At 34.9% G+C, this 13,286-nt stretch overlaps 1 protein-coding gene across 2 annotated transcripts in view; it reads left to right on the plus strand.

Moving 5' to 3' along the window:
• Positions 1 to 13,286, plus strand: part of LOC110376460 (G protein-activated inward rectifier potassium channel 3) — a 43,763-nt gene that overhangs the window by 15,864 nt on the left and 14,613 nt on the right. The window lies entirely within an intron of this gene.

Consider the following 13,286-nt stretch of genomic DNA (forward strand, 5'->3'; position numbering starts at 1 on the left):
TGAACGGGTAATTTCAGCACTACTTTCGCCCATTCTGTTTACTGCCGACAAAATGTCGAAATATCCTAGCAGTCGTACTAAAAACAGCAGATGACGCTATAATTACGAAACAGTGACGTACCTCCAGCTGTCACCTGTGCAAACAAGGTTAAAATAACCTCTTAGTAACTTAGTTGCATACAATATGTATTCTCTTTAATGCAATGAGTTCTGGGAATGTACTCGTAATGTACTTAAACTTAAAACTAGTTAGGTATATCTCAGGTGAGCCAAATACAACAATATGAATTACGTGTCTTTTTCTGCATTTCTCAGTACAGTTTACCTTTAACATTTCTGTTTTGTTTTGTTTGCAAGATAAGACGTTAGGGGAGATGTTCCCAAAACGGGTAAGCTAACAAAAGATGTTAAATAAAATAACCAAGAACATTACATGCGACTTGTTATTTGTACTCATAGGGTTGTTTATATAATAAACTTTGGAAAACATAAGATAGTCTTAGTAATCTTCTTCAATATTCTGAAAAAAATCAAAAAAAATAAACCCCTTCGAAATACCCGCTTTGCCCTAGTGGGGGTCCTAAAACGGGTAGCGCCTTTGGGCAAAGCAGGTAATGAATGAATATATGTGATAAATGAATTAAAAAACATTTTAAAAAATATCTTAGCCTCCTATTATCCAGGAAATCTTAATTGTTAATTAGTCTCCTTAATTATTTTAAACAGTTATCTTATTTTGATCAGTCTAGATTACTCTTTTACGTCATTAAATGTTACATTTGAAATTATGATGCTACCAATAGATAATTTTGTTAAAAATCAAAGAAAAAATATTTAAATTTCTTTTTCACGCTGTTCCTGTTCTTCTTCAGCTCTCTGTGGCTTTCTTTGTCTTCGATTAGCTTTCTGTGGGATCAATTGAGGAAGTGCCCCTTATTTTATTGGTGTTACATGATGATCCTTAGGTTGAAGAAGGATTGTAGTTTGTGATGATGGAGTCTTGCATGGTGTTATAAAATCCTTAGAGAATTTGTGTTCCTGCCGTATACCGGCAGAAACACAAAGTCTTGCAAGGTGTTGAAAGTTCTTCAATATACTGGCCTACTGGTGTTGGAGTATGAGGTGGACTTATAGCTTCGTCAAGAGGTTGCGGTCCAGTTTCATAACTTAAACATCCCACGAAGCATTTAAAGTTTTTCTTTTATATTTATTCACCCAATTAAAAAAACAAAAAAAAAAATTAGGTATTTTTTACATTTGAGTCAGATAAATAATGGCACTGGTCATCTTAATACATATCATAAATTATTCCAGGGCAAATCGGATAGTCACCCGTTATGCCCCTACCCGTTTTGCCCAAAAGCACGTTTTAAATTTCAACTACCTTAACCATACAATAGTAAACAAGGAGACCACTAATTATTCACAATTAGTAAACATATAACATGCAAAATGATAATACAAAACTACGAAAACCATATCTTACACCATATTTGAGTAGTTAGCACTAGCATAATTCGATTTTTTTTAATAAGTTCAGCAGAAAACTTTTTTTACGTCTTACCTCGAACACGCTCGCTCCAGGTGCGCGAGCCGACTGACCGTGATCGGCGGGGAGGTAGTGCGCCACTGAACACTCACAGGTTCACACTAAGATCTATAATATTCGAATGGCAAGGCCTACCCGTTTTAGGAGGGGTACCCGTTTTAGGAACATCTCCCCTATCTGTAACCTATTTTAGCTACTATGTTAGTTGTGAAGGGTCTAGAATTATGCTGTAAAATCAGATAGCGTTATATTATTATATGATTTCATGTGTATGATTCGATATTTTGAAATTAACAGTCATTTTGGCGATGGCAACAAATAATTTCCTCAACGCTGTATTCAAATTTTATATCTTTTTGACAAGAGTACATAAACAAAAACAGTGTTTTTCCGGGAAAACCATCTACAACAAACACACAATAACAACATCACATGAATTCATCAATGTCACTGATAAATAAATACTGTTTCAGCCGTGATATCGAATGAAGTACCTACTTATAAAAATTCTCGAGTATTTTTGGCATTTTGAAAGGCCTAGACAGGAGAAATCCTTTGGCAAAATGACCAGGAAACACAGTTTTCCTCATTAGATTTGCATTAAGAAACCATAGTTCTTCAAGTCAGTCACCTTTATTTACTGGTAACTTGAGTCTCTTGTCTCTCGTCTTTCCTTATGTTCTGATGTCAAAGAAACTTGTCAATATCGAGTACTTCTTTGAATCGGTTATTATTATATGTATATCCTTGATAAGTATTTGCGTTTATAATACTTAGTTTCATAGTTGTACAAGGAAGTAGTTGAACTTCACCTCTTGTTCGGTTTTTCTATGTCGGGTAACTATGAGGATGGGGAACTCGTTAATACAAAGCAGTTTACATAATAACGAATGATTTGATGATAAACAGAATTTAAATTAAGATTGTAGCTCCAAAGTAAAAGTTTGAAGAGTTTCTGTCATTAAATCTATCTAGCATACAAAAACGCACTTTAAAATTAGCTGGTATCCGAGCCAAACATTCATTCAATTCGTTAAGGTGTGGTTTCCTTAAATAAACAAACAGGATCGGGTACTTTATTTATAGCAAGGATTAGGAAACTTGACGTCTATATTTACGTAGGTAGCGCTAAGGAATTCCGATAGACTTTCAAACTTCCAATAACTAAATGACGTAAACGCATTAGAACCCTGACTTGCATCAAATCATTAAAAATGTTCGTTCTCAATATTAATATGACGTCACAGAATGAGTCAATATGCTAATGATTTTGTTATAAAACAGAAGACTGCACATAATAGATACAGAGAACGGTTTCAATGACTTTATCGAATTGGCTAATGAAGCAGAACTTTTTGGGAATACAAATCTTAGATAGATATGAAGCTATTGGCATTGGTATTTCTGGCAAAGATTTGCCACATGGGTTGTCTTAAAAAGCTAAAGAAGATAATTGAAAAGATATGATTCGGATAATGCACAAAATCTTTTTGCAATCGAAACAAAACGTTCTTTTATTTGGGTTATTCACTAACTGGACACAGGAGTCTGGACAAACCTATGTCCAGTTGCTGAAACTCAAAATTAGCCGGAAAAGAGTTAAAGTCTCAAAGTTGTCCAGAAGACAAAATAATAAGTGGTACTAACCCTCACGTGTGGCCTCTTGTGTCCAGTTAGTGAATAACCCTTTTATTTAAAAAGGCCGACATCCTGAACGGTGAAACTGAGATATATGCGTAGGCGCCACTCGCAGTCTGAGTATGTACCCAATATAAATAAGTAGGTATAGGTAGCATTGTACAGGTTATGAGCCGCGTAACCCGTTTCTGTCGATACTTTTACAATTCGTGCAGGACCATATGGAATCTATACCAACTATTTTTTTCTCTTTCTCAGTAATTTTTATGGCTTTTTGGTGTAAATGTATCTACAGTATAGAAGAGTAGATAAATAACGCTTGTTATTGACTAATTATTGGTGCATTAATAATAAGAGGTTAATGAACTATTACGTATGAACTCGTGTGCTAGCTAAACGCCTGAATGACTATATCGAATTTAGAATTAAATCAAGTCTAGACTAGACTGAATATTTCAGACGACATTATTAGGAACTTTGAACATGATATTCGCACATTGCAATTGAAATGTTTATTTATACCTAAGTTAGTTTCAATGGCAACAATTTGTATGCGTTATGAAAGGACCGCTTTCTCAATTTATTATTTGTATGTACTGAGCACATTATGTTTCGACACGTCTGAGTATATAAATGTTACTTTCACGAGTCGTAAAATGTACGTTTTTTATGTTTAATTCATATTCAATTTGGTTTTATTAATGTTGTTTCAATGGTCATTTGCACTTAACAAACTTTATATACGTTTTAATGGTCAGAATCTTTTGTTTTGTTTACCACACTAATCTCCTAGAGTTATTCATTTGTTTAAATTTTCTTCTGAGTGCATCTTGTTGCTTGAATGAGACGTGGTTTCAATATTCAATGGTTATTTTCAGAGGACGTATAGGCTTAGACAAGTATGCATTGAATAAATACAAATTGAATCATAACTGTTTCTTTTTGAAAATACACGCTATTAAAATGAAAACACTATTATTGGCCAGGAAATTATGTATAAATTTACATAAACTACCGCTTACTGAAATACGACATAGTACGTAGATATGTTTGGCTGAAGAAACATATTTTTTGTCAGGAAGCGTCATTACTTCTTATTCATTTGAATGAATCACTCTTAGAATCTTCAAACTACTATTAGGTACTAGGTATGAATTTACGTGTTTTGTTAAACACAGGATTATAAGGATAATTCTATTTCTTTCCCTATGTTTGGCTAAAGAAACATATTTTTTGGCAGGAAGCGTCATTATTTCTTATTCATTCGAATGAATCACTCTCTTCGTTCTACCTGCAATTAGGTACTATGTATGTATTTACGTGCTTTATTGAATACTAGAAAATAGGAATATACAAGGATAATACTATTTTTTACCCTACGTAGAGACTTCAGGATATTGAAATGTATTTTTCCGTCTTTAAAAAGGAAACATTGACTATAGGTAGTCACACTACTGGGTTGGTTAGGAGGCTAACTATTAGGTAGAACTAGATCACTATGTTAATTAGTTCTATTTGGAGCCGGTTCACATACTTAACAGCTCTAAGATAGTTAATTGGTTATTTCTAGCTTAACGATACACGATAAGTTAAAGTGAAGGAAGATGATTATGTTATGGGGAAAACGGGCTCTTGTCCAAAGTTTTCAGCTTGAAATGTATGTAGGTATGTTAGTACGCGAGTATCTCACGTTTTACTGAGCCGATTTTGATGCATTTTTCTGCTTAATATTTATTTGATCAGACTTAGGAAAAGGTTTGAGGTATATTGAAGTCGGTTTATTTATTAGTAAGTACACAACTTTAAAAGTCAGTTTCAAAATAGAAAACAGGAGTTTAGTTACTGGTTATTATATTGACTGTTTTTATAAAGTTTATTTACTGTTAACTATATATTAAATAATGTTAATATATTGTGTTATTCTATAAATCGTGATCAATGTAAGCACTTCAACATTTCTTTGGTTTGTTTATGTTAGTATTTATCGATGAATCATTACTAGGAAAATATTGTGGCGCCTTCAATTATAAATCTTGCGTACATTTATAAATGATCAGGATATTATGTTGCATTATAGTTACTTATTAACTAACTACCTATTATAATTTTACTTTGTTAGACGCAATGAGTTGTTACATGTTGTGCTTATACATAATTTATTGTTATTGTAACTAACATTATAAATTAAATATTTTTTGCAATTGGAGGTCTGAATGCACTGTCTGACTGTAGCTACGTCGTTTCGGAATTCATAAAAACAGGCCCCATGATGCTACTTCGCAGAACCGTCACAGCTGTTTATTGTAAATACAGATGACTTGTAAATGGTTAAATACCTACGTATATGTTTATCAACATCAATAAGCTAGTAACCGATTTAATTTATACGTTTTTCTAGACGAATAGTTTGCTGAAAAACAGCAGCAAAATAGTACAATTTCAATATAAACTTTTGTAAAAAGTAGGTATTATGTTGTCGATATTTATGCAGTTGCTGCATGGATATCGACTGTTTAATTATGAGTAACTAATTAAAATTAATGATAAACTTAATCAGATTGTGTACCTACATAATTTAAATAACACAAACATACATTTATCACTAATTAATTCAATATAGAAGCTATCAATCTGCCATGATCATTAGCACTGTTGTTAGCTTGATTTACTTGGCCAACATACGTTTTTGAAATTAGAATTTTTCATTCTTAATTTGCATGAGTACACCTATAGCCACAGAGAAAACAAAAACAAAATGAATCTATGACAAGATTTGAAAATAGAAAACGATCGTGTTTTTTTTTATTCTAAAAAATACGTCTCGGTCCTAGTTAGTTATAATAAGTAGATATTGCTGAACAGGATACAGATACTCAATATACAATCTAATCCAGATATATGTGTTATGGACCAAGTGATAAATTGGGCAGTATACATAATGCCCGGTCATTATGAAAAATGCCCAATATAAGAGTGCAATTTGATAATAATTATTCAAATAATCAAATTGACCGGGCACTATACATATTGCCCGTGACCTTTTGGGCAATGTAATACAAACATATTTAATTTTATTTTCTTAACATAACACATCCCATATTAATTGACCCAGCATGGAAGTAAGCATGCAACATGCAGCAAGCATCGCTTCTGTCACGGCTCCGGCGCTGCGGGGCTCCGGCGGTGCCATGCAAGCTTATCGTCGCAGATGGTTTTCACGCTCACCACCGCAGCTTCGGCTTGCTGGCCGGCTCAGCCGGCCAGCCTCAGCCGCGGCGGCGAGCGTTTCAACTACCTGCGCCTCAGCTCGCAGGCCGCCTCGCCCCTCCGCGCCTACGCGGTTTTGAATTGCACTCTAGGGGTAGGGCAGACAAGACTACGTGGAGTCGGTTTTGCAGCGATTCGTTTTCGTCACTAAGTTCAATTTTTAATACAATGTTTTGAATCCAAATTAAATTCTACCATAAAAAAAAACGAGCCAAGAAAAATGAGATCAAGAAAAACGAGGCCGAATTAGTAAATCAGATGACAATCGTCCCGCTGGGGTTGCTGCCCAGCAGGGCCAAGGCCTGCCGGGGCTGCGGGTTGTTCGAAAGAGATACCGCGGCCCTGGTACATAGAAGGCCTATGACGGAACACGACGATTTTAGTCAGTAAGAGTCTGACACTCCCTCACCGCTGCTAACCCACAGCGGGAGGGGTCATTTGATGATTTTACGTCGCTAAAAAAAAAAAAAAGATGACAATCGTCCAATTAATAATTTTGTATCTAGACTTGTAATTTTCCATTAAAATAAAACATATAATTTAAAACAATAATCATAAAATATGTAGCAAGTAACAGGATTTATTTATTAGAACAACTGCCACCCTCGCACATAAAAATATAGCTTTATTATCAAATTGCCCAACTATCATGTAGCAATATAATAATGCCCGTACAATGTGATAAATAATGAAGTTAAGATAGTTATTAATCACTTGGCCCGATAAAGCTAGACATTATTCATAATGCTCGGGCATTATTTATAATGCCCGAATTAATCACATGGTCCATAACATATGTATGATAACAAAAGGGTTATTTTGTCTTCTCATGACATGAGCTTATGTTAACTCTCAAGTTCTTATGCAATCTTTAACCAATGTCTCATAGAAGTCACAGAATAGTTTAACTTTAGAATGATTAAGTATAACAAAAAGTGGGAGATGACGTGTATATACTGGAAATAACTGTTAGTAATAATTATAATATTGTGTAACTGGTGCGTCATGAGTCATGCTGGTGAATTCGTTCCGCGTTAACTGACAAATGGTACTAAAAGGTACCTTGTATCAGTAATACCGTATATAGAACCCGACACAATTGGTCCGTTATGTTTCTATTAACTATATTTGTTTCAATTTAATCTCAGTTTGTAGGTACTGAGTTTTTTCAGTAGGTAAGTATTGTAGCATAATATCATATCAGTTAAAAGAAATACTAATAAAATCAATTCTACGAAATCATAAAGGTATCTAGAAATTCTTAATTTGATAAAAGTGACTCGTTGCGGTTTTTAGAAAGAAGTATCATTAAATAGAGATAAAAGTAATTATTTTAATTAAATTATTAATAAAAAAGCATATTATATCTTAAAGGTAATAATGACTTGACCGCATGAATTGAGATTCTCACTTCATAGAAAAACTTAGAAGTAATCAATTAGACTGAGTACCCAGTCAAAATGATACGTTACCTTTAGTTTTTTGGGACTCAACTAACTTCTACCTACATATACCTACCTAGTTATCAGAATAACCATGAGTCAGATAGCGGTTAGGCGAGACGTTGACCTTATGAAATTCACTGTATTTTGGCTCCAATGAGCCTTAAATCTATTTTTAGACTTACCTGGAAAAGGTTCCGCGTAAGAGGAAACATTTGGAAAGATGAAACTGACGTTAAAGACTGTTCCTATTAATATTATTTACGTTTTTACAACCCATATCGAACCTTTTATTATTAATTAATTAAAAAGGATAAGACGTCATTAATCATTACCTAAGTTATTTTTATAGATTAGGTAAGACATCCTTTTCAAACGACTTTTAAAAACTGGAGGTTTAAAACACACTGAAACAACAAAATTTTGCGGACAAAAAACGCTATCAGTCGAATGGTCGGAAATTGATGTTTCCTACTCAACGATCAACCCTGTCATCATTACATTGTATGTTAATGGTATTGCACAAACTTTATATAGGTATAATAATAGCGCAGTATTATTTTTAATTGCCCACTCATGTCATCAGCATAGCTGACATAATTCTAGTACATAATCGGTACAATATGCGGAGTATGTACCATCCGTTTATCGTTTAGTGACTCAAACCTGGAATATAGTGACTGTCCCAAAATATTTCTAAGAAACTAGTTCACGTTTTAAAGAGATTGGTGAACTTCGGACGTGGCCACGTGATCGTGGGTCATACCCAACGTACTTTGCATTGGCATCGCTTGGAGTACTGCCATTGAAGAAAAACTATGCAACAATTACTGGTTGCTCCAAATATTAGTTCCGTTTGTTCAGAATTTGGTTGCAATGCCATCTATCAGGGAGTAGCAGAATCTTCAGAATCTGTAGTCGTTTGCCCAACGTAAAACGATAGTGGGTATAGAACGGCTATTTCCGACTGACGTGGTACCAGCCGGACCGACTTGGCAGCGGTTCCCGGCTCTATTTCATTGAGAACGAAGTTCAAATATTCTCTAATGTCAGATCTTTGCCGGCGGCTAAAATTGTTGCTAGTTAGATGCTTTAGACGATGCGTCTACTGGAAATTTCCAAGGTGTGGAAAATTGAAAAAAAACCCGAAAAAAGAAACAAATATTCGTATTTTCCTTGGCTCAGAACGATGTCGCATTGCACTGACTAATAATACAAACATCTAGAAATAGAAAGCAGGAAATAAAACGTGCAGTACAAATAAAACTCCAGTCTTTATTTAACAGCTGACTAAGCTTCGTATATTTAAAATTCTAGAGCCTATTCGATGTCTCGCGTCGAAACACGAGACTTTACATTATAATGGAAATAACTTAGACATGTTTATGTGTAAACTAAACTATGGATTATCAAATAAACTTCCTTAGCAACTAATTTATGATACAAACAGCACGCGGAAATGCCATAAATATAAGTACAATGCAGATTAATAATTTTCAAGATCACTTCTCAGAAACCTAGTAACTGTTCTATATTTTACCTCAATGATTACATTTCAAAGCTTGGGTACTATAAATAAGCATTTAAGGTCTTATCGTCCACTATGGCATATTTTACATTATAAAATGCCGACACAATAAAATTTCAATGTGTGGGTGTTCGTTGTACTACGTTGACGTCATCAGACACTACCTATTTGCCCGGCCCATACGCGCAACATCTCTACGTAGGAAATCTTCGTGAAATTGGTTATAAAATGGCAAAATACATAAGCAGTTTGTGGGGGAAAACACATATTATCATGAACTTTGCTCCTAAACGTTTTGGCACAAGTATTCTGATGACGTGAATAATAATAAGCGAATCCAAGCGCCAGTTCCAATTAGCTGATGTGACACAAGATATTCTAGTAAAATACGCTCCAATTCGCGGAATAATTAATTTGTTGTCGTAAACAGACTTCTTAGTCAAGTTAGAGTTGTTTGTACGTACTTGCGACATGAAATGTCAGGGCAGTACTTATTAGTGTCAAGCACTTCACTAGGTACCTATACAGTCAGTAAACAGAGCAACTTTATCTACTTTGTAACGAAAACATTTCGGTTAATGGGGAATTTACCAATTTCATTTTTCCCTATTAATACAAAAACAATAATAACTTGCTAATTAATTTAAAATGTTATCGACCTCAATTTTTAAAATTAAACAGATATGCTAATCTTAGAGGGTGTGTTTTGTTTCATAATCAAAACGTAAATAAACGCACGGTATCCTTCAATATTTGGCTTAAAAATAACTCGCGAAGTGAAGAGTGTTAAGGCCATTTTCAGTTTCAGTGTCATTACATTAAAATACTTACAATAAACGGAACGACACCTGTCTTTGCAAATGCGCAGGCGTTGACCGTCTGCTTCTTGTTCGAACTTCACAAATCGTACTGAGGTCGAATCTCTCTTCACACATTGCAGAATTTAATGTGCCATTTGCAATTAAAGACAATTCCGCCTGTCAAAATTATTTTACAATGATTTACAACCGTTACCTATTATGCATAATGTGACAGTTTATCTCGTTCGCAGTTCAAATTGGAACACGAATAGGATAACCATAAATATGAAAATGGAATGGCCAATATTTTGCAATAATCTAAATACTGGCCACTTAGATATCTTGCCAATGCGATTGCTATCTGGCTTGGCGTGGTTCTTGAAACAACTAGTAATTATTCATCGGCTAACAAAAATAAATAGAAGAAAATGCGTCGGTAAAATGGTTTATTTTCGCTTCTTCATGGAAGATGCACTAATTTACTACAAAATCGTTGATGAGTGATGGGTCCTTTGGCATTTGTAACGTACCTATGGAATTGTAGGAAAGTTGCCAGCCATAGGGTCACGCAGTTTATTCACTTCCGCCATGTGAATACCTCTCCACATTCTGTGGTCGATAGTAACAGTCTATTCTTAACGGTGATTTAAATAAAACAGCAGTAAGTACCTAGTATCAACTTGTAACTGGATATCGTTTAGCGCGAACATTTTAATAAATTACTTGCTTTGGTATGCTTGCCAAATAACTATCGCTGGGAAAGATATTAGTATCGTTATAAATATGACGATCGAAATAGTTAACTTTAAAATTAAAATGAGTTGACACCTCGCTTTGAATATTCTATGTTACTGATATCTCACAAGCTATAAGACGCCCACGTCGCCCACATAGGACACACTTTGTATGTTTCCACTGAAGCTTAACTTATACTCTATACCTTTTATTTTTGTGGAAAATCATCTAATGACTCCTCCCGCTGTGGGTGCAGCGTGAGGAAATGTTAGACTCTTACTTACCGTGTACTAAAACCCACCATGTTCCTTCTTAAACTCTTTATGTACTAGGACCGCTATAATTCTTTCGAACGATGAAGCTGCCCCGACTGACCATATTATATCTGCCATCGAATTTGACAAAGTTGAATTGAACGGGGCAAAGTAAAAATATTACAAATATTGAAACCTCGGGTAAATATTCTAATTTGCACACACACAATCAGAATATTGGATATTGAAAGGTACCTAACTGTTTTACAATGTTACCGACTTATAATTAGTCACAATTATCTGCCCTGATTGTTTATAACTATAGAACCTACTAGAAGGTGAAGTGTTGGCCTTATATTGATACGAACATAAATAAACATTTGCTTTATGACCCAGTAACGATATTTAATAGCTCTCAAGATCGCTGATAAAAGTTAGTCAAGTACGTGAAAGGTTGTATTGCGGAATTGCAGAAAATCTTGAATTTTGGAGTAAGGAAGAAATATCCAATAAAACTTTTCCTTCCTTTGTGCTGAAGAAAAAGATAGAATCTATGATATATTAAGCTATTTAAGGAAAATATGAATATCTTCTACTGAAAATGATGATGACGTAAAGTTCCAACTATCCCAACACTGTTAAAACTACAAAGAAGCTCAAACGTGCGATAGGGTCATTTCTTTAGAGCCCTGGAAGGTCATACTAAATCAATATGTCGAATGGCGCCATTAAAATACCTAAGGATAACGCAGTGCGATAAATGACAGCATTAAATCCACGAAGGCCAGACACAGGTCACGTTTTAATCGTTGTCCTGCTATCGAAGGGAGCTGACTTAAGAACAAAGTATTTTAACACAGCTGCACTCAAATTGACATCGGTGACGTCTTGTATGACAAAATACGAAATTTGATGCTATATATCAATTTCCCAACGTGGTTCTTCATTTAACCGCAGCACGTGTAAGTGTCACGTGCTTTGGAATACGCACGTTTTCAGTGTCTGTTACTGCAGACTCTTTAATGAGGTCACGAAAACATTTTTGACAATAATCAAAACTGATTACATGGTTGTAAGTGTACGCAACAACAATGTTGACTTCTGAGAAACGGCATAATTCATTCATACCGAAGCTAACTTAGTGTGCATTGGTCTGACATAAATGGTGACCCAGGATTTTGAACATGGTCGATATGGTGTCTTTAAATAAACTTTTAACAGACGGTTGGACCCACACGGAGACTTATGTAGCGCATTCTTTGCAGGAAACAAATGACCATCGTTCTCTGCCAATTCTTAACGGTAGAATTCAAATTTTAAAATTTGAATGTTCGGTCATCTTTTGTCTGACCGGTCCAGACGTTATTGTCATCTCCAGATTTAGCATCACGCATCGCAAGGACGATATTACGGCATTCTTGTCGTAAATGATTGACGTCACAATAATAAGTAGATACTGCAGTTTTATGTCTGGATTGAATAAATTAATGAGTTTACAGTAATCTCGGATAAATCACAAAACCAATGCGATCTTGATGAATCATCCTGCGCCATCTAACATTTTATTTGAGTGCGTCCGTACTTAGCTGATAGAAAAAAGTTCAAATTACTCATAGAACATAATCTCTTACAACTAGTAAGAGTAATTTTCCTGACTTTTCTTTGAAAAATCAGAGCATTTATACAGTAACATATCGCTAATAAGTCATTAGCGATTTCTTGTGGTGAAAAACTTATACTTAGTAACAAGAAGTATATATTATACTGCATACATACCTAATTCCTCCATCGGCTTTTAAGCGCTCAGTAGGAAATCTATTCGTGGCCAGACCACCATCGTCGCGGTAATAAATGACATCACGATCATTCATGACTCCGCTTCAGTGATTCCATGGAGCCCTTTCGGTGCGTGGCAATGGATGCTAATTTTACGTTCTAATTGACGCCAGCGTATCGTATTTAGTACGCAAATAGTAACCTCGATTTGCGGGGTTCACGGAATGCTTCTAAATTCCAAGATCCGTTAGGTATGCACCAATAAGAATTGTGTCGTGCATAACATAAAATGAAGAC

The sequence above is a fragment of the Helicoverpa armigera genome, chromosome 2, assembly GCF_030705265.1.
Source record: "Helicoverpa armigera isolate CAAS_96S chromosome 2, ASM3070526v1, whole genome shotgun sequence".
In the NCBI taxonomy this organism is placed as follows: domain Eukaryota; kingdom Metazoa; phylum Arthropoda; class Insecta; order Lepidoptera; family Noctuidae; genus Helicoverpa; species Helicoverpa armigera.